This window comes from Planococcus citri, chromosome 4 (genome assembly GCF_950023065.1).
Source record: "Planococcus citri chromosome 4, ihPlaCitr1.1, whole genome shotgun sequence".
Classification (NCBI taxonomy): Eukaryota; Metazoa; Arthropoda; class Insecta; order Hemiptera; family Pseudococcidae; genus Planococcus; species Planococcus citri.
In genome coordinates, this window is record NC_088680.1 from 47,123,643 (window position 1) to 47,142,771 (window position 19,129).

Below are 19,129 nucleotides of genomic sequence, written 5' to 3' on the forward strand. Positions count from 1 at the left end.
CGTACATAGGTCACTGGATAAACCGATTAGAAACTTTTTTTTGTTCCCACCGAGCGATGATACAAAAACCATCCTTTTTATACCTACCTATGACACACCGAATGGGGGGAAAAATCATAAATGAAATTACGAAATTAATTGTAAGGTCGGTTTTAGGCGTAAAAAAAGTTACCGTTGACTTTTTTCAAGCTTTTTTAATTTGGCTAAACCTTTTAAGAAAGTGAAAAGGTGGGTTTTAGGTGGTGGAAAGTGGAAATAGGACGACGGTGCCGGTGCACCTTGCGTTGCTTTACGAAAAACCGCTAATTCATTTTCGTAAACCAAAAGTAAATTTTCAATGAGAAAAGTTTCAACTTGAAATTACATCCGGAGTAATGTTGTTGGTCAGAATGCACGGCGAATAAGTGCTTTTTTTCTCCGTGGTCGAGTTTCGGAAAATGATAAAACCTCAACGTTTCGATCAAATTTACTACGCTTACTCGGTACTTTTCGGTTTTTGCGGTTACGATGATTGAATCCGCAGCAAAAGCAGCAAAGCAACAAAGCATATCTTATATAATTAAACCTAAACCCCTATAATATGTATCGGTGCTCATAGCTCATAATCAATGAGCATGAAAACATCCATCTACAGGATGATAAAACCATGAGGGATGGAGATGAATTTTCCTTCAATTTCCATTACCTAATGAATTTGCTTTTATTTTATACATACGTAATACGTACGAGTAGGTATTATATCGCTTGTAAAGATAATAGAGAGATTGACGAAGGGTGTATTGAACGTATGCATATGCCAAATATACCTACCTAAAATTGAGTACGTGGGTATTACCTACATAAGTAAGTATTTCGTGGAGGTGCATTTTCAATGGTCGATCGAATGTAATTTAATGAGACGAGTACCTATATCACAGATCTTTTTGTATGGAGTTAAGCCGAAGCAAATATACGCTAAAGCTGGTTTCAGCCAGAGCATGCTACACTAAAGGTAGTTATTATCAATTTCTTACCGATCATCGTGTCCTGGGTTAATTATTTTTCAAAATGGGCTTCAAATCGTCCTGAAAGTACGAACAGTTATTAAATTTTCTGAATATTTTGTTTAAAATTATACCTGATTACTTATTTTTGTGTTGAAATAAGTAGGTACCTATCTATATAGTTTGAATTTCAAAAAAATAATTTTTCAATTAATTAGGTAAACTATTCGGTATTTTTGAAATAATTTTTCGAGGCGTCAGGTTGGAAAAAAGTTCATGGTAAGCTAATGTTTCAAAAATATTTTGAATGAAGAAAACTTTAAAATTTTTATCAACTCGACCTATTATGTATCAGGTAGATCATCATTATTCAACACAAAACTTGTTTTAAGGTGAACTCTTTTCAAAAAATTGATCAATTCGGATTTTTTTGTATAAATTTAATGTTACATTTTAGCTGCAAAATTGAACGAAATGCCATAAAAATGGACCCAGAATCCAAGTTTCATGAATTATACCAGTGGAAATTGAACGCAGCTCGTTAAATTATACGAAATTAAATACCGATAAATTTTTTTAGCAATTTTATTCTCCGGTTTGTCATCGAAGGAAAAAATTAAATCTTACAATGTAAACTTTATCCAATAAAAAAACACGTATTCGTTAAGCGTATTCTTTGTATGTTTTTTTTTTTTTTTTTTTTTTTGGAATAGTTACGGCTAATAAATATAAAAGAGAAATAACAAACCGATACGGTCTGTATATTTATAAAGATATCAAAGAAATTGGAGGAGGGAAAGCTATCAACCCCGTGTACCTCGCTCAGTCAGGGTACACATCGCATACGTATATACTCGTAGACCAAACCATACCGTAACCGTACATAGTAAAAGCAAATAAAAAAAGAGCTGATGCGCGCGGTATCATAGAGTTGTGCGTGCAGAAAGGAAAATACTATACAGAAATCAGAAAAGCGTTCGATTCAAATCAAATCAATGAAGTCTCTTTTAATAAATTGTATTCCGGTCTTATCTGGAATTACTGACAGCGAGACTCCATCAAACTTTCAGCTTTTAAAAGCTGTACGTTGTACTTGCGCGAGGTTGTTTTTTTTTCTGAAGCGTTTTTTTCTCTTTTCTGTTGTTGTTAACCGGCTTGTTTCGATTCTATTACCCTTAATTTGGCAGTTGCGAACTAAACTTTTTTCTAATGCCGAATTACGTTCTGTATTATACTTTGATTATTCTAAAAATACGAGTACGTTCGGTCGTATTACATGTCAAAGGGTTTAGTGCTCTGGCCAATTAACCGAGGTGTTTGATTCGAATGCTGAGGAAAAAGGTGTAGGTGGCCTTTTTTAAAGTGATTTTTTTCGTCTGCGGTGATACTATTATTTAGAGATACGAAGTACCTAAACCTACCTACCTATCTAACGGTAGATTTATACTTGATGGGTTTTATATGTATTAGAATGATTAAATGTGTGAGAGGTGACAACATTTAATTTTTTTTGCATGGTTCGTTCGAGAAAAGAGGGTTTAAATCAATAGGAGTGAACTGACTTTTATTAGGTATCATTTAATGCGTGCAGTGGAGAACGATTTAGCAGTCATTCGTGTACTTAATTCAATACGTTAAAATACAATTGATAGATAATTATTATACTTAGATAATAGATATGTAATTATTGTCAATCAATTAATCCATTAATTTTTGTTAATTTTATTTGCCATCAGTTCTCAATTTTATCTTCAGATTTTGATCAAGTACCTACCTATACAAAATTTTTGTTTTCTTTTCGATCGAGTTCTCAATTTTTTCAATTTTAAATTTCACTTTCAGGATTTTTCAATTTCATTTTCAAATTTTGATCTGAATTTTTAATTTGATTTTCCGAGTTTTCGTTTGTTTTTTTTTTTCATTTTCAAATTACAGTTTTATTTTCTTGATTTCATCTCCAATTTTGGGTCCTTTTACAATTTTTATTTTCTGGATTTCAGTTTTGAATTTTATTTTCAGAGTTTTTTGCTATTATTTTCAATTTTTCTGTTTTGAGTTTGTTTTCATTTCAAGTTTTACTACCACTTTTTTCAAAATTCAAAATCTATAAATGATGTCTAAAACAAAGAATGAGATGGAAGACCAAAAATCAAAAGCTCGACAGAAAATATCATTGACAGTTTTTGATCATTTCAGAATTTGCAATTTCATTTTGGGTTTTGAATCTGAATTTCAGTTCTTAGTTCTCAATTTCGTCTTCAGTTTTCGATTTCAGTTTGAGTTTTATGTTTTATTTTCGACCCCTGATTTTAATGTTCAGAATTATTTTTAATTACATTTTCTGCTTTTGGTTTCATTTTCTGTTGTGGTTTTATACTTGATATCATTTTTAGTTATTGATTTCTTTTTTCATTTCCTACAGTTTTTGATCTTTTCAGAATTTTTTATTTTGTTTTCAGTTTCTGAGTTCATTTTTATTTTTTTTTTAGATTTCAGTTTTATTTTCAAAATTTTCTGTTTCATGACTGCTCTGAAGACGTCCATTTGACTTTTAGAATCTTTAGATTTTTTTTTGAAGGTTTTGATTTTACTCGCAGTGTTTGATTTTCATTTTGTGAGTTTTTGATTCCTAGGTTTTGATTGTGTTTTCAGTTTTTTCTTTCAATTTAATTTAATTTTTTTGATTTTATATTCAGCTTTGATTTAATAGGTGGTATTCAAAATTTTCGGATTCATTTTCTTTTGTTGATCTTATTTTTCAGAGTTATTTTCAAAATTTTCCATTTACTTTCTGTTATTGATTTTCTTTTAGAATTTTCAGTTTTAGATTTTATTTTCAGTTTTTGATTTTGATTTTATATTCAGATTTTTCAATTCAACTAAATACGAGTACTTATCATTTTTTGATTTTTTTTTTCAGTGTTTGGTTCAATTTTCAATGTTTTTGGTCTCATTTTTTGTTTTTAATTTTATTTTTAGATCGCACTTCTACTTTCATTTTTCAATTTTATTTTAAAATTTCATCTTTTCAGAATTTTTAATATCATTTTCAGTTCTAAACTTGTTTTTAATTTTCGATTTCATTTTCAAAGACCCTCACTTAATTTTTGAAAGTTTTACATTTCACTTGTAAAGTTTTCAATTCTATTTTCAGTTTTCCACTTTATCTTCAGAGCTTTAGCTACATATATAGATTTTCAAAGTTATAGATTTCGCTCACAGTTTTTAATTTCATTTTTCAAGTTTTCAGTAGTTTTCAATTGTCATTTTGTGCGTTTTGTTACAATGTTCAAAATTTTCCATTTCATTTTCTACAATCACTTTCACTATGATTCAAAACTTTGCAGCTTTCGAGCGTAATTACAAACAAAACTAGGCTTTTGGAAATTTTCATGGGGTGACTGTGCACAAAATTCATTTAAAATTGAATTTCTCAGGAACGGCTATCATTCATGAACGAATCGATTAATTTTTTTAAAGAACCAGTCGCAAACGAATTATTCAATTCTTCAATTTATGAATCATTTCGTTCGCGAATGATTCACCAAAAATGATTCGAATCGTTCGTGAATGATTCACCAAAAATCAAGTAAATGAATCGACGCGTTCGTGAACGAGTCACTCATACGAATCAGTTCGTTCGCGAATGATTCAACAAAAATTATTCAATCCGTTCGCGAATGATCCACCAAAACTTATTCAATTCGTTCGCGAATGATTCACCAAAAATAATTCAATTCGTTCGTGAATGATTCACTAAAAAGCAAAACTTATTCAATTCGTTCGCGAATGATTCACCAAACATTATTCAATTCGTTCGTGAACGAGTCACTTATACGTATCAATTCGTTCGCGAATGATTCACCAACAATTATTCAATTTTTTCGCGAATGATTCACCAAAAATAATCCAATTCGTTCGTGAATGATTCACTGAAAAACCAAAACTTATTCAATTCGTTCGCGAATGATTCGTCAAAAATTATTCAATTCGTTCGTGAATGATTCACTAAAAATCAAGTAAATAAATCGATTCGTTCGCGAATGATTCACCAAAAATTATTCAATTCGTTCATGAATGATTCACTAAGAATCAAGTACATGAATCGATTCGTTCGTGAATGAGTCACTTATACGAATCAATTCGTTCGCGAGTGATTCTCTTAGAAATTAATCAATTTGTCCAATCGTCAATCGGTTGTGAATGATTCGATTCGATTCGATTCACTTCGCTTGAAAACAGATCAATTCCTATACAATTTAGTTTCACAAAAACCGAATCAATCGTAATCTAATTGATCCGTTTGCACTTTGCGAATGATTCACCAAGAAATCAATCAATTTATTTAATCACCAATCGTTCGTAAATGATTCGATTCGATTGTGAACAGATCAATTGCTATACCAACGTTTTCGAAAAAAGGGGCTCGATTTGATCGTAAAAGATTTGTATTTGAAGAAAAGTCGGTCTCTCACGCTTTGCGTGAATGTTTTTTTCTTCCATAAACGTGTTCGAAATGATCACTCACAGGTTGAAAAATGATTTTAGTTTTTCTCACCGTGATTTGTCCTGTTCAGTGTTCTGTTCCCCAGTTTGTTTTTAATGATTTCTCATCTCTGTTCTGCGTTTTGTTCAAAAACATTTTTTTTCATGTTGTGAGTTTTTTTTCATTTAGTTTTTTCAGAACAATGCGAAAATGACGTTCGAATTTTTTAAAAGTTCACTGACGCTTAACTATAGGTACCTAACTTACTCGTACGTGTTTTTTTTATGCTTGAGGATTTTCTGAGTTGTAATCGAAGGGTTAAAGAGGTCAACTTTCATTCATAGAAGTACTCCTATCGAGTTTTCTCGACCCTATGCCCCTGATCCTGTATTTTCCCCTCTTTTAAAAAAGCTTCATGCATATAGCCCACAAATACAAGAAAGACATACCGATGCTCGTTATCGAATAATTCCACCCTTCGAATCGAACGTGTAAACAAACTTTCATACATTTGTGCAATTCGTGTTGCAGCATTTTCGTGTCCAAAACACCCCACATATGTTTCTGAACCGTCGGACTCTCAGAGTCAGCAAATACCTAAGCATCGAAGTATGCAGCAGAACAACAAATATAGCAAAATACATGATAACGAATAAAAAGGGGCTAATCTTTAAACTACTCGTACGAGTATGCATGTATCGCGACGAGTGGAAAGAAAAAGCATACGTACCTACTTATGGATAAAAATGCGTAAACACGACGCGTATAATACCTACTTAAAATAAGCGGAAAAGGAAATCTAAAAACAATAAACATATTAGACTGCACGGTGTACTCTCCCTATGCAAAAGAAAGCGGAAAACTGAAGCAAGTTAGAATAGGGGTAGCTACGTCTACAGTATTTACTCCGAATATAATAACTGGGTAAATATAGATGTATATCTAACAACTACAACATATACTATATTCCGTTTACATATTAAATGCGATACTTTGACCAATATTTGGAGTTTTATTTTCCCATCCGTTAATTGAATTCACTTCAAAGAATGGATTAAATACGCGTGCCTTATACCTTCATACTCGTCACGGTGTAAGAAGAGAAGAGCGAAGAGATGCGGATGATAGTGGCATCGTCGTGAAATACCTCGTTTATAATACGCCAAAATAAGATATTCAAAGCGAGTGGTGATTTATTTACATAATAATATGCACGTAGAAAGAAAACAAACACGCGGAAGAATGCTGTTAGCTGGCGAAACTTTTTCTACGATTTTTTCCCCCCTACTTGATTCTCAGTCTGTCTTTATGTTATACACCAAATTGGCGTAAAGTTAAACATCCAATTATAATTATGCGTTGAAAAAAATCGCATAATAAAAACAAAAAGTACGTAAAATCACGTTGAAAGTGAATTATATGGGTTTTCATGGTCGCGACGACGACGATGCGCAAAGAGATAGAGAAAAATATCCCCGAAACAATCGCTAATGATTATTTCATGCCTGAACGCTTAAGTTTATACATCAAAAACAAACTACAGCTGATTTCTACGCCGCAAGATAATAAGGTATATCTTTCACTTTGAAGTGTATATCTTATGCTTTTTTTTTCTCAACTGTTTCAATTATTATATTTTTAATAGCATCCCCGAGCTAAAATAGAAGAAAATTTGAATACGAAAATATGGTTGAAAAAAAAAGATTGAAAATTACATTTTTTTTTCAGTGTAAGTTACTACGAAAAGTGGGTACGCAGGCGTATAAAATTCACTCCCCATTAGGCACATTTTTAAAAGCAGAATATGCTAGAGGTGAAATTAATATTCTTCGTGCATACAGTTGTTTGAAAAAAAAATCGCATTAGCGGATAATTGAAAGGAAATACGAGATAAATGCCGAATGTTTCCATGAACAGCTATATCGTATACCTAGACCTATACCCTGTGCCTATTTATAGGGGTACTAGTGGAAAAAAAAGCAAAGCAATTGACAAGGATGAATGGGGTCGATTGATGAAGTGTTATTAATCACGATGCAATGATTTTTCGTCACCTTTTTATTTCAATTAAAATATTTCAAAGGAATCATTTCGCCGGAAGCTATATACACGCGGATTTATACCTACACTTTTATAAAGAAAGAATTTCCAACGTGGCGGGTTTATATCGGTCACGTATATACAACTTTTACTTTAAGCTTTCCTCCGAAAATGAAGTAGAAATACGAGTACCTATATATATAAGAAGGAAAATGATATCTTGTTGCAAGTTTCTCTTTCGTCGAGTACGATTGCAATGTTTTTCGTTGATCCTTTTTCGATTTATACTCGCAAAAGCACCTTCGGGCCATTTTACTTTTTAATTCTGCTTTTTCAGCGTTGATTGAAAATAATGCGGATTAGTATCGTTATTTTCGCGAAATTTTACTTCGAGACGACGACGGTTTATAAATACGTATATTTAATATTGTTCCGTCGATGGGGGAGGGGAAGGGGAGGACATGAAAAGAATAAACTTGAAAGAGAATTATGCACGTAGATTGGATTTTATTAGGTGACTGTTTAGTTGAGTGCTGAAATTGGAATAGTCTGTTGTAATGATGATGGGTATTTAAAACAAAGTACGAGTACTCGAGTAGGTAGGTGGTATCTAGGTACATTAAAATTGATGAAGTTTATTTGTTTGCATTTTTTCCCTAATATTTTGCAATCAAAACGTGTAAAAAAATAATTTTATTAGATTTCTGCAATGAATTTTGAACACCATTCTTCGAGAGTAGGCGTGACCTTTTTCAAAAGTGATGCTGAATAATTGAGCTTAAAACTTGACTTAGTTATTTTTTTATTGAAATATCCGCCAGTTTTGAAGAACAATCTTATCAATTTTCAAATGCTGAATTTCATTTTTTGATTTTAGGTGATTTTTAAAAAATCCAAAATTGATCTATTTTCCCAGAAAAAATTGAAATTCAATCAAATGGAGATGAAAAAAATGAACTATGGTTTATGCCCTATTTTTGATCTTTAATAATTAATTGGTGGGGGTCTTGAGGAGCTCTGAATCCATTCAATACGTACCTATAAGTAAATTTTTGGATTTTTCAATTTTGTACTCGTAATTTGCATATAAATTTATGTCTGGCAATTTTTTTGATCTAGCGTGTTGGTATTTCTCGAAAGAACCAAAATAAAATTCAGCACCATTAAATTCAGATAGGTATTATATAGTCTGTGTGAACCTCTGAGCCAAATTTAGGGGGCCTCGTACCTATACTTTTCCATTTGAGGATGTTTTCAGAGTTTCGTCCAGTTCCTTCCAAGAGAATGGTTCGTGTTGGTGATCCTGATCAATTGATAATCATGATTGATTATCAATTGATCGAATGCTGAAAATAAATTTTTCGAACTTTTAAAATATTATTGATTATTGATCAGCACTATTAACAGGTGATTGATCTCATTGAAACTCGAAAGATCGATGTCTTTTGGACTCAATCAAGTTCGACTCTGAAACATCAATAATTTTTGTTCTGTATTGAAAGTTGGTTTTTGCTATAGGAACTAGAAAGCCAAATTGGGGAAAATTGATAAGTTTTTGGTTATTTCTCTCAATTTTCAGTACTTTTAGGGAAAAAAATGAATTAGAAATAAGATCATCTTTTGAAGATTGAAATCAACCCCTTTCAGAAACGAACAATTTTTGAAAATTTTGACAATATAAGGGACACTTTTCAACAAAATTGTGCTAAAAATGAGCACTTCGGACTATTTTAACAAATTGACACTTTTTGATATTTATCAGCAAGTTTGGCAAAAAAAAACAGGACTTCTGTTTGGCAATTTTGAAACAAATAGAGGACTTTTTGAACGCGATAGTAAATTTTTTGGTTCTTTGGGATGGGGAGGAAGCTCAAAAAATTATGGACTTGAAACTTTCAAGAATTGGCGTGTCCATAAAAAAGAAGTGGTCAAAAAAACCTGTTCATCTCACAGAAAAATTCATATTTTTGAATTTTTAAATTTCAATCTGATCAAAATACTTATTAATATTTTAAGAGGGGATCAGTAGGATAACCCTGGGTTATGCTCAGTACTCATGCATGAAGTAAAATATTGGGCATTTTATTTTTTGATATTTGAAGTGAAGTAGGTAGGTTCCCAATAAATTCAGATATACTTATTCAAAAATATTCGAATTGAATGTGAACATCATTTCACTCGCCTTAACAAATTCTACTCGAAAAAAATTGCTCCTGAAATACGAGTAAGTTCAATATTTACTAAATAATTCCTGGAATAAAAGTAGTATTTTTATTCTCAAAAGTCTTAATCATATTGAAACGTCAAAATTTAGGAATGAAAATGATTGTTGCTGTACGCAAAACGGAAAAATTCCAAATCATGAAATTTGCTATAATTTTGGATCAAAATGTTCAAATATCAAACGAATACCTAAGTAAAAATGTTCATTTTTAGGAAACAAAATATTTGAAAATATTTGAAATGAACTTTGGCTTTATTTTAAAGGAAATTTTCTGAAGTGGAAAATGATTTTGTTTCTTTTGTAATCAGGACGCTACCAAAAAAAAAAACACACCCAAAAAAATATGGAGTTGTCCTAAAACTGATAAGTTTTTATAATATCTGCTGCTTCGAATCAATTATTTCAACCATTGTTTTTTTTTTTTTTTTGTAGAACTGGGAAATTTGAAAGTCTAATGGAAGTATCAGAATGACTTCGAACCACCTCCTGTGGATTATGAGAAGGTAAAAAATCAGAGGTAATTCTAATTTCAGGTTTTCACGGTAGCCCGTTTGCCAAACGAAAAATCCCAATTTGAAAAAAAAAAAAAACTAGAAAAATTTTGGATTTTTAAAGATTTTATTTTGACAATTTGATGACAATTTTTTTCACAACTGGAAAATTCAAAAGTTGGTCCTAAGGTCTGTAAGGCTTGAGAATCGGTTGATTCCAATGAATAAAAATTGTGTGCAAGCCTTTCAACTTCTCATCTTAATTTTTTTAGATTTCAATTTCTTCATGAAAAATGAGTCAAATTTAAAGTTTCAAAAACTCAACAAAACTCTTGAAATGGAATTCTGTACCCAAAATGGACTGCTCCTTTACTTTTAAATGCTCACGTACGTTCAATTTTTCTTTGTCCTACCCAAAAATTTCAGTCAATAGAGGTGAATTAATTTATTTCTTGGATAGAAAATGAGAATTTTTTTGGTGTTTATAATTGCATGATTATTACACCCGTGGAGAAAGGGATTAAGATTTGGTCTATTAAGTTGGTGTTTTTTTGTAGGGTTATGAATTTTTGGATTTCAGAAGGGTTATCTGGGATAGTCATTGAATTTGAGTCTATTTGGAGAAATAGTCTTGTTTGCTGTAATTCAGGACAGGTGAATAGTAAATGTTGGATGGATGTAGGTTCATTTTCACAGAATTGACTGGGGGGTTTTGGAATTTTTTGATAGAGATGGTTGTGTGTGATTTTAGAGTGACCTATTCTTAGACGGGTTATAATTATTTCTTCTCTTCTGTTTAAGTGATCAAGGTTCTTCCAGAGGTAGATTGTTTTTTTGTGTTGAAAGAGTTTGTTTGATGTCTGTGATGACCAGAAATGTTGCCATTTAGAGTGAGTATTTTGTGTAAAGAAGGATTTTATATCGTCAGGGGTGAAAATTGTGAAGGAAGGGGGTTAGTGGCTGATTTTTCATAGGTGTCAACAATTTCATTTCCTTCAGCAACGCCGACATGACTAGCAGTATACATAAGGTGGATGGCGTGGTTTGAATTTTGGAGATCTAGCAGAATTTTGTGAATATTTTGAACAGTAGGGTAATCTGAAAAAATGTTTTGTATTGAGATCAAAGAGCTAAGAGAGTCTTTTTGTATTGAAAAGTTTTTGTTTTCAAGCTGTGTGGTGGATATGTTCAAAAGACAATGGTGAATTGCAAGAAGTTCGGCAGTATATATTGAAGAGACCTCATGAATTTTAAAATTGAAAATTTTTTCATTTAGTTATTGAGAAAGCTTATCCGGTATGTAGGTTAGAGATTTTAGAACCATCAGTAAATCATACTAAAATTGAATTCTGTGTAGTTTGATATGAGTTCAAGATAGTGGCTTTTAATTTCTAATAGGGAATGTTTTTTTTTTTTTTTTGGATAATTTCTCAATTGAAAATCAATTTGTATGGGGCTTTAATAGCCAAGGAGGGTAGGTTATGAGGTTTTGAATGAGATTTTTAATATCAATTTCAAGGTTTTTTATTTCAGAGATGAACTTGGCAAGTGGGTTGTCATTTTGTTGTAAATGATGTAAGCTGTATATTGAGATACGATTTTGGAGGGGATGTGATGGATTAGCTGAGAGACTTATGTAATGAATTTATTTGTTACTAGTGATTTTCTGAAATTTGAGGGTAGTTCTGCAGCTTCACAGTAGATACTATCAATGGGTGAGGAGTAAAGAGCTCCAATGTAAATCGTCACTTCTAGTATATCAAAATTAATCGAGTGAATAAACATGAAAAACATTAATTAGATAATGTGAATGATTTCTTGTACAAATCTATCCTCTCACGAATGTTTTGAAATACGGTGTTGAAAATTGACTCAAAATATCTTATGGGTAGTTGCATGCACATTTTTTATGAGAGCAATGCGAACTTAGACTATTGAAAATTTTTACCACATACTTTGTATTTTCATCATGACTGTAACTTCTCGCTAGACTTCGTCTTTTTTCCAAATTCTAAAAAGCAGATAAACAAAGTCTCTCTCCCCTAAAAGGACACCCTGTATACAGTAAAATTTATGTCAAGTACTCGCGTAAAACTTACGAATTGAAAATTTTCAAATCAAATTATAACGCCAGTGTCGACGAAATTTCGACGTATTTATGATTTTAATTAAGCGCCGCCGACGAATAATAAAACAACCAAAGTCAACAATGGCAAAAGGTATTTAAAAATATCGCGTACACTATAAGTTGGCTAGTTTTGTAGAGTCGTTCCGGTAAAACCAAAATATTTGTCTTTCACGCATGGCCAGCTGTTAGAAAAATAAACGATACCGGAGCGCATTTCTAACTAAATTGCAGACGCGATGGAAATTTGGTATTGTTGTTGATTCCATCGTGTCGAGTTTTAATTAAAATAACCATAACACCATCAACGATTGCTGACCCGGGTATCAAAAAACATTTATGCAAAATATAAGAATTTTTGTTTTAGGTATTTCATTCAAGTACGTATCTAAATACCTACCTACCTATCAAGTTTCAACTCTTTTTTTTTGTTGTTCGAATCGAATCTTTGAAAATTATCATTTTTTTTAAGGGTTAAAAATCGATAAACTTGCCTCACCGATACATAAGAGGGAGATTTCTAAAGACACGTGCTTAATATTTATGTGTACCTCCCTACCTATATAGATAGTTGGTATAGAGGTATCGGTGGGTATATGGCACAGTACCTTAAACCCCATCCTCGTATATGGGCCGGAAAATTCTAATTTCACCATTATTCGTAAAGTTGGTAAAATGAATGGAAACTTAATTCGACGATTATTAGAAAACTGTAAACTATAAACTTTGCTAATCCAGTGTCTCAATATTGAAATACGACTCTATAGACCGACTTTTCCTACATGCGGTTTCTTTGTTATGTATAACTATGTATACCAAAGCCGACTAATTTATCTTCCACCAAGAAACCCCGTTGCCCGGTGTATTTTATTCGAATATGGAAAGAATACACTGTAATCTGAATACCTAACCATTTTTATTGGCATTTTTGACCAAGCTGGGCTACCTATCGTGCCATTGCTGTAGATTCGAACAGGTAGCCTTAATTAATGGTTATTTTCACGTTGAATAATATGGTGTTTTCGTATACATAGGTAAATCAATCCTTTGTGAAGTTATTGAGAGGTCATTGAGCCAACTTTCACGAGTCACGATTATTAAGAAATATTTTTTTATTCGTCTTATTCGAGAAATTTAATTCGATAAAGTATCAACGACAAAAAAAAAGGAACTGACTGAATTAGCATCATCGTTGCGTGCGTTTAGGTATCTATAAATTGCTCGAATCAATTCAAAAGCGAAAAAATTCGTCCTTTTGAAAGGTTCATATTTTTTACCCATCCATTCATCGCAGACTGATACCTATTGGAAAAACTGCATTGTTTCCAGAAATAAACACGAGCCATAAATATCTAAAATGAAATTTTTTCTTCAGTTCAGTCAAATTACCCAACTTTATATTCCTTTCGTAGAAATTAGCTTTTATTTCGCTACGTTTTACGAGTTGAAATAGAAATAATAGGTACCTAAGTAAATACCTACTCGCCTCGTGGAAAGAAAAATTGAAGGAAAAAAAATGAACTCTTTTTTAAAAATAAATAAAAAGAACTTTTGACAGGAAATGACTTACGAGTAAAATGCTCGCGTATTCTGTAAAGTTAGGTACCAGAAAATGTTTTGTGAAATTTTGATTAAAAGTCTTAAAACAAAAACCTCGAGAGACGAGAACAGAGAACGGCATTGAAAACATGAAAAGAAAATTAAACAAATTTGTCTAGGAATTTGATTAAGCGTGACAAAGTGTAAAGAAAAACAGCCGAAAATTCATTTATCGTGATTATGTTTTGATTATTAGAGAGAGTTGAGCATAAAGTGGTGGTAACATTTTATCGTGACAATTTTTTTTTTTTGGACTCATTGATGCCTAAAGCTGATGGAAAAATTGTAAATACTTAAAATTAGTTGAGATCTGAGCAACATTTTAAATTTTGGTCTCATCAAAAAAGTTGTGGAAAGGCTAATAATGAAATTTGACGTGTGGAATTCTGATTTGAAATACTTCTGTAGAGCATCGTACTAAAAAGAAACGACGAAATGTGCGATATTGAAGAGAGCATCAATCCCTTTCCCTTCGAATAAGCTCGCGTGTAATTTGGTTTACTGCACGTGATTTTATAAAAGGGGTGGATCACAATCAAAGCACCCACCAGGTGGATATTAAGCTGTGCGATGCACTTCATGCTATATTAATCTGTCTGCGTGAGCATTGGTGCAATATGCACTTACTTTTGAATGATTTGCATAATTAAATTTCGAAGAACTTGACCTTTGATTGATGAAAACTTGAAAACATCCGTGTAGTGATATCCAGATCCACTCATTATAAAAGAAGCGACGTTAATCAACCAAATTAGTCGGATGAAATTTTATGCATTTTTCACCAATGAAAGTGAATATTTTTTTCAGCCCTTCCATACTCAGTTCTGGTAGACTACATCATCAAAAAACTATAGTCAAAATTTAACCACAATAACTTCGAACTGAAGTGACAAAAAACTCATTAAATACTAATCGTGAACGCTGCATAGGTAATATATTCAAGCTTCAAAAACACTGAAAGGCTTTTATATGCTCGGTCGAGAGCTAAAACTGTTGCACGAAAAGCTGAAAGTTTCCTGGATATGTTCCACATATTGAACAAACGTTGTCGAGGTGCATTTTAACTAGCCGTAACAGGTAGCCTATAATCTCGAACTGTTGCTATATCTACCCTAGTGCTCCACGTGAAAGTATATAATTTCAGCTGCGATGGAGATTTAAAATATACGTACAGGTTTTTTTTTATCGAGATGGGAGTTTCGAGAGTTTCCTTTTTGTGCTGGCAATTGTGACGATGAGAAAATTTTGATACATATTTTTTGCGATGAGAATTTTCATGATAGGTAAGGAAAGTTATTGAGAATACGATATGAATCAGCAAAACTCTTCTTGTTTCTAGCCCTGAACATGACGAATCAACATTTTTGAAACGAATGTCGGTAGGTATCATATATTTTGAAGCTCCAGTCACTAAAATTTCAGTTGTCTTTAGCTTTTTTTGGGAGGGGGCGCGGAGGTAAAAATATTTAAAAAACTGAAAATCATCATTTTCCTGTAAATTTTATTTTGATTTCAAAAACCTATCATTTCAGTAAATTTTACTCATACATTGATTCTGATTATTAAAATCTGATTTTGAATTCTGAAGCCTCCAGCAGATTTTTGAAAAATAAATTTCCACAAAATTTAATCCAATTAAGTTGGGAAGCTAAATTCACTTATTTCAGACCGTCCTGGAGCCTCCAGCCGTATTCAGAAAATTTCTGATTTACAGAAAGGTGCCTTGAAACCGTGCAAATTAGTTAACTAGGTACTTACCAAGTAGGTATACCTATGCTTGATACTGATTAAGTGATTAGTAAAGACCCTCTGGACTAATTAATTTTATGACGTTTTTGGGAAACTGGAATTTTCAAACAATTTCTGGAGGTTCAGAAATGGCTTGAAACTACCTCTAATTGACTTAGAATGTTCAAGTTGAGATATAGTTGGTAGATGCAGTGAATTTTAGCTTTCCAAACTTCATTGGATAAAATTTTATGAAAATTTCAATCTTCAAAAATCTACTGCAGACTCCAGAGCTGCTGAAAACACTTTGAAACCGGTTCCACTTGATTTTGGAGGTCAATAATAGAACACACACCAACTTTTCAGCTTTATTGGTCAATTTGGTAAAATTTTGATTTTTTTGTCCTACTTTTGGCTCTTTGATTTTAAAAAATCCACGAAAAATCGAAAAATGTGCTTTAACACCTGAAATTTGGGCTAAAGATCTATTTTCGAATGTTATGTAAATTTTAGTTTTGTCCAATTCAATTCACCAGCTCTTTTGGCTCGGGTCAACTGAACCAAAAAAATTCATTTTTGAAACTTCTATAAATTAAAAAAAAAAACAACAATTTTTTATAAGCCTCAATGCGAATTATACAGCATCGATAAAATTGTAATTTCCATCTTTTATGTCACTTTAAAAAAGTTATCATTTCATGCGGTAAAATTGGTACAAATTTTTTTTCCATAGCAAATCATTAGCCCCCCCCCCCCCGGAGAAAAACCCTGTAGTCTTGTTTCTGTCAGGTTGAATAATTTTGCGAAATCGAATAAAAAGACAAAAACCAAAATCAATTGCACAACTTCAATTCAAGTACCCAAACTTGAAAAAAAAGGTGAAGAAAAATTCATAAGAGAGAGGGGATACAATTTTGAAGGCCAGTCCACACTTGCCCAAAACCTACGCAAGAAGTACCTAATGAAAACTTGGAAAACAATAATAAAAAGCTCAAAAACACAGAATTTTTGTCGAGTTTTTCAAAAAATCCTATTTGCAAATGAAAATAATGATATATTTCTAAATGCATGAATCTTTTAAAAATAACCTTTCAAAAACTAATGAAATTGAAGAAAATTTTATTAAAATTCAGCGAGAATTAACTAAAACGTCACAAATACATTAAAAATGACAAAAATACTTTAAAAACTTGTAAGATTTTTGCGAAGTAACTGAAAAATTAGACATTTTTTCAAAAATGGAGATACGAGGTAGGCAAGTATTACATATGTACTAACAAAAATTATTTTTAAAATTATCAACTCATTTTGAAAAACCAGCAATAACTACTGCTGAAAAGAGAACAACTTGTCAGACACAATCCGATTTGAATTAACTCAAGCTACCTACATCATTAAGACCATATCCCAATTCCCTTGCAACCAAAATTTAATAGTATTTTGGAGTTCATTTTTGGCTTTTTTAGTACATATATTAAAAAAACAAATTCTCAAAATTCCAAACACATTTCGAATATAACCCGCTATAAAATTTTCAAATCTTCAAATTGAATGTTTGAACTTCCGAACTTTTCATGATAAATTGAGCTTTCATCTCGAAATTGTGACTGAGTGACCATCAATAGACTCTTTTGTATGTAAATAGGTTCGTTAACTTCACGTAGATCTCGTTCTGTGCACAGGAAAGTCTCACTTTACCGTCTTATATAGGTAATACGTATGTTCGAATTGAAAATATTCTACTCGTTTTCCAACGCATTCGATCTCAATTCGCAGGAAATATAAGTCGGACTTGGCGAAAGATGGTTGAAATATACCCACCGTGCACCGTTGTTGGCGCGACGCAGCGTGTACTATTTCTCGAAATGTAGTTTTTTTCTTCGCTTTTTTCCTTCTTAAAGAAGACATCAAAAGAGTAATAGGCCTTTTTTCAATACGGGACCTTTACTTCATTAAAAGTAAATCAGTACGTGTGCGGTAGAAAGACGCATTTTTGACATTTTTGTTATACGCGAATAAAATGTCGCACCGTATATACTCTTTCGCCCTTTTTTTTTTATTACGATACATTCGGCGTATTCGAGTTGTATGTAGCTAAGGTACGCATAGGAAAGTGCAAAAAAAAAAAAAAATACACCACATCGGATATACGTACCTTATATAGTGTACGAATGGGAAAAAATCGAATGGGAATATTTCATGCGCGAATAATTTTATATACGTGTGCAAAAGTACGTATGAGAAATTTTACGCGATCACATAAGAGGTATGTAGGTACCATAGTACATATATAAGTGAATAACAAGGGGTGTGCGATATAGTGGAGACCCGAGGAGAAAAAAGTAAATAGGTACCAAATAGAGTTAGAGAGTATGGAAAGATGTTTGGTGCACATGTATGGGAGGAAAACAAGTAAAAGTATTTAATAAATATCAAAGTCGTAATTATAATGACAGAGCGATGCTTTTTAGAAGCAGTGTAGGAGAGTACCTATCGCAAGAGCAGTGGCAATGGCAATGGCAGACGCAGTATCAATCAATAATTGGTTTCTCGTGTGTCACCAGATGATGGCTTTGGATTACGCAGTGCGTATGGTTTTGTATTTGTACCCAGCTTCGTACCTCTATCTACGTATACCTCCTGTACGTACGTTTGTTGTATATGTGTTTTTCCCCATGTTCATTCTCGTACGTTTCTACGTTATTGAATTTCACTATGGTTGAGGGTTACAATTTGCGAGCGCTTTTGATTGAAAATCAGTTGAGTAGAATTAAAAGAGTAGGATTTTAATTGGCGTTGATGTGCGACAAATTATATAGGAGATGGCATCGTGTATATGGCTGGCGGTTGTGTTATACAGTACGAGTATGGTAGTACTGTCGCTCTCGTCGTCCTCGTTCGAGTGCTATCGCGAGCTTATTTCCCACACAAAATGATTGCAACTTTATAGACGTCAAGTTTCTTACGCTCGTGTAATTGTTTACAAGAGAGCAGAATGAACATTATTTTACATACAGGGTGTTTCATAATAGATATACTTATGTAGTGAATAGGGGATAGGTATGAATGTCAAGGTGCAAGATTTTTGAATGTCATTCATTATGTTTGCAAACAGATTAGGGCGATCAGTGACTAATCTAAAAAACAATCAATCTAGTCGGGGAGCCCGCATAAGGATCTATTGCACCCCCAGTCCCCATCGATCCTCCAGGACAACTGAAAATCAAATTTACGCTAAGAATGAGGGAAAAATCAAAATTTTACCAAATTGACCAAAAAAGCTGAAATTTGGAATATACCCTATTTTCGACATGCCAAATCGATTGGAAACTGTTTCAAACCATTCTGAACAGTTCTGAAGCCTCCAGCAGATTTTTGAAGCTCGAAATTCTTACAAAATTTCATCAAAGGAGTTGAAAAGCAGAAATTTATTCTGCGAACTGATTTTAATTC

At 32.5% G+C, this 19,129-nt stretch overlaps 1 protein-coding gene across 5 annotated transcripts in view; it reads right to left on the reverse strand.

The window, feature by feature from the left end:
* LOC135842556 (CUGBP Elav-like family member 3-A) overlaps nt 1-19,129 on the reverse strand; it is a 222,793-nt gene that overhangs the window by 140,140 nt on the left and 63,524 nt on the right. For 4 of the 5 annotated variants that reach the window (XM_065360070.1, XM_065360071.1, XM_065360067.1 and 1 more), the window contains one exon: nt 1,014-1,064. The exons of the other annotated variant lie outside the window; for it this stretch is intronic. The gene's annotated coding sequence lies outside the window, so the exon portion shown is untranslated. The remainder of the gene's footprint in view (nt 1-1,013; nt 1,065-19,129) is intronic. 5 annotated transcript variants of the gene reach the window in all.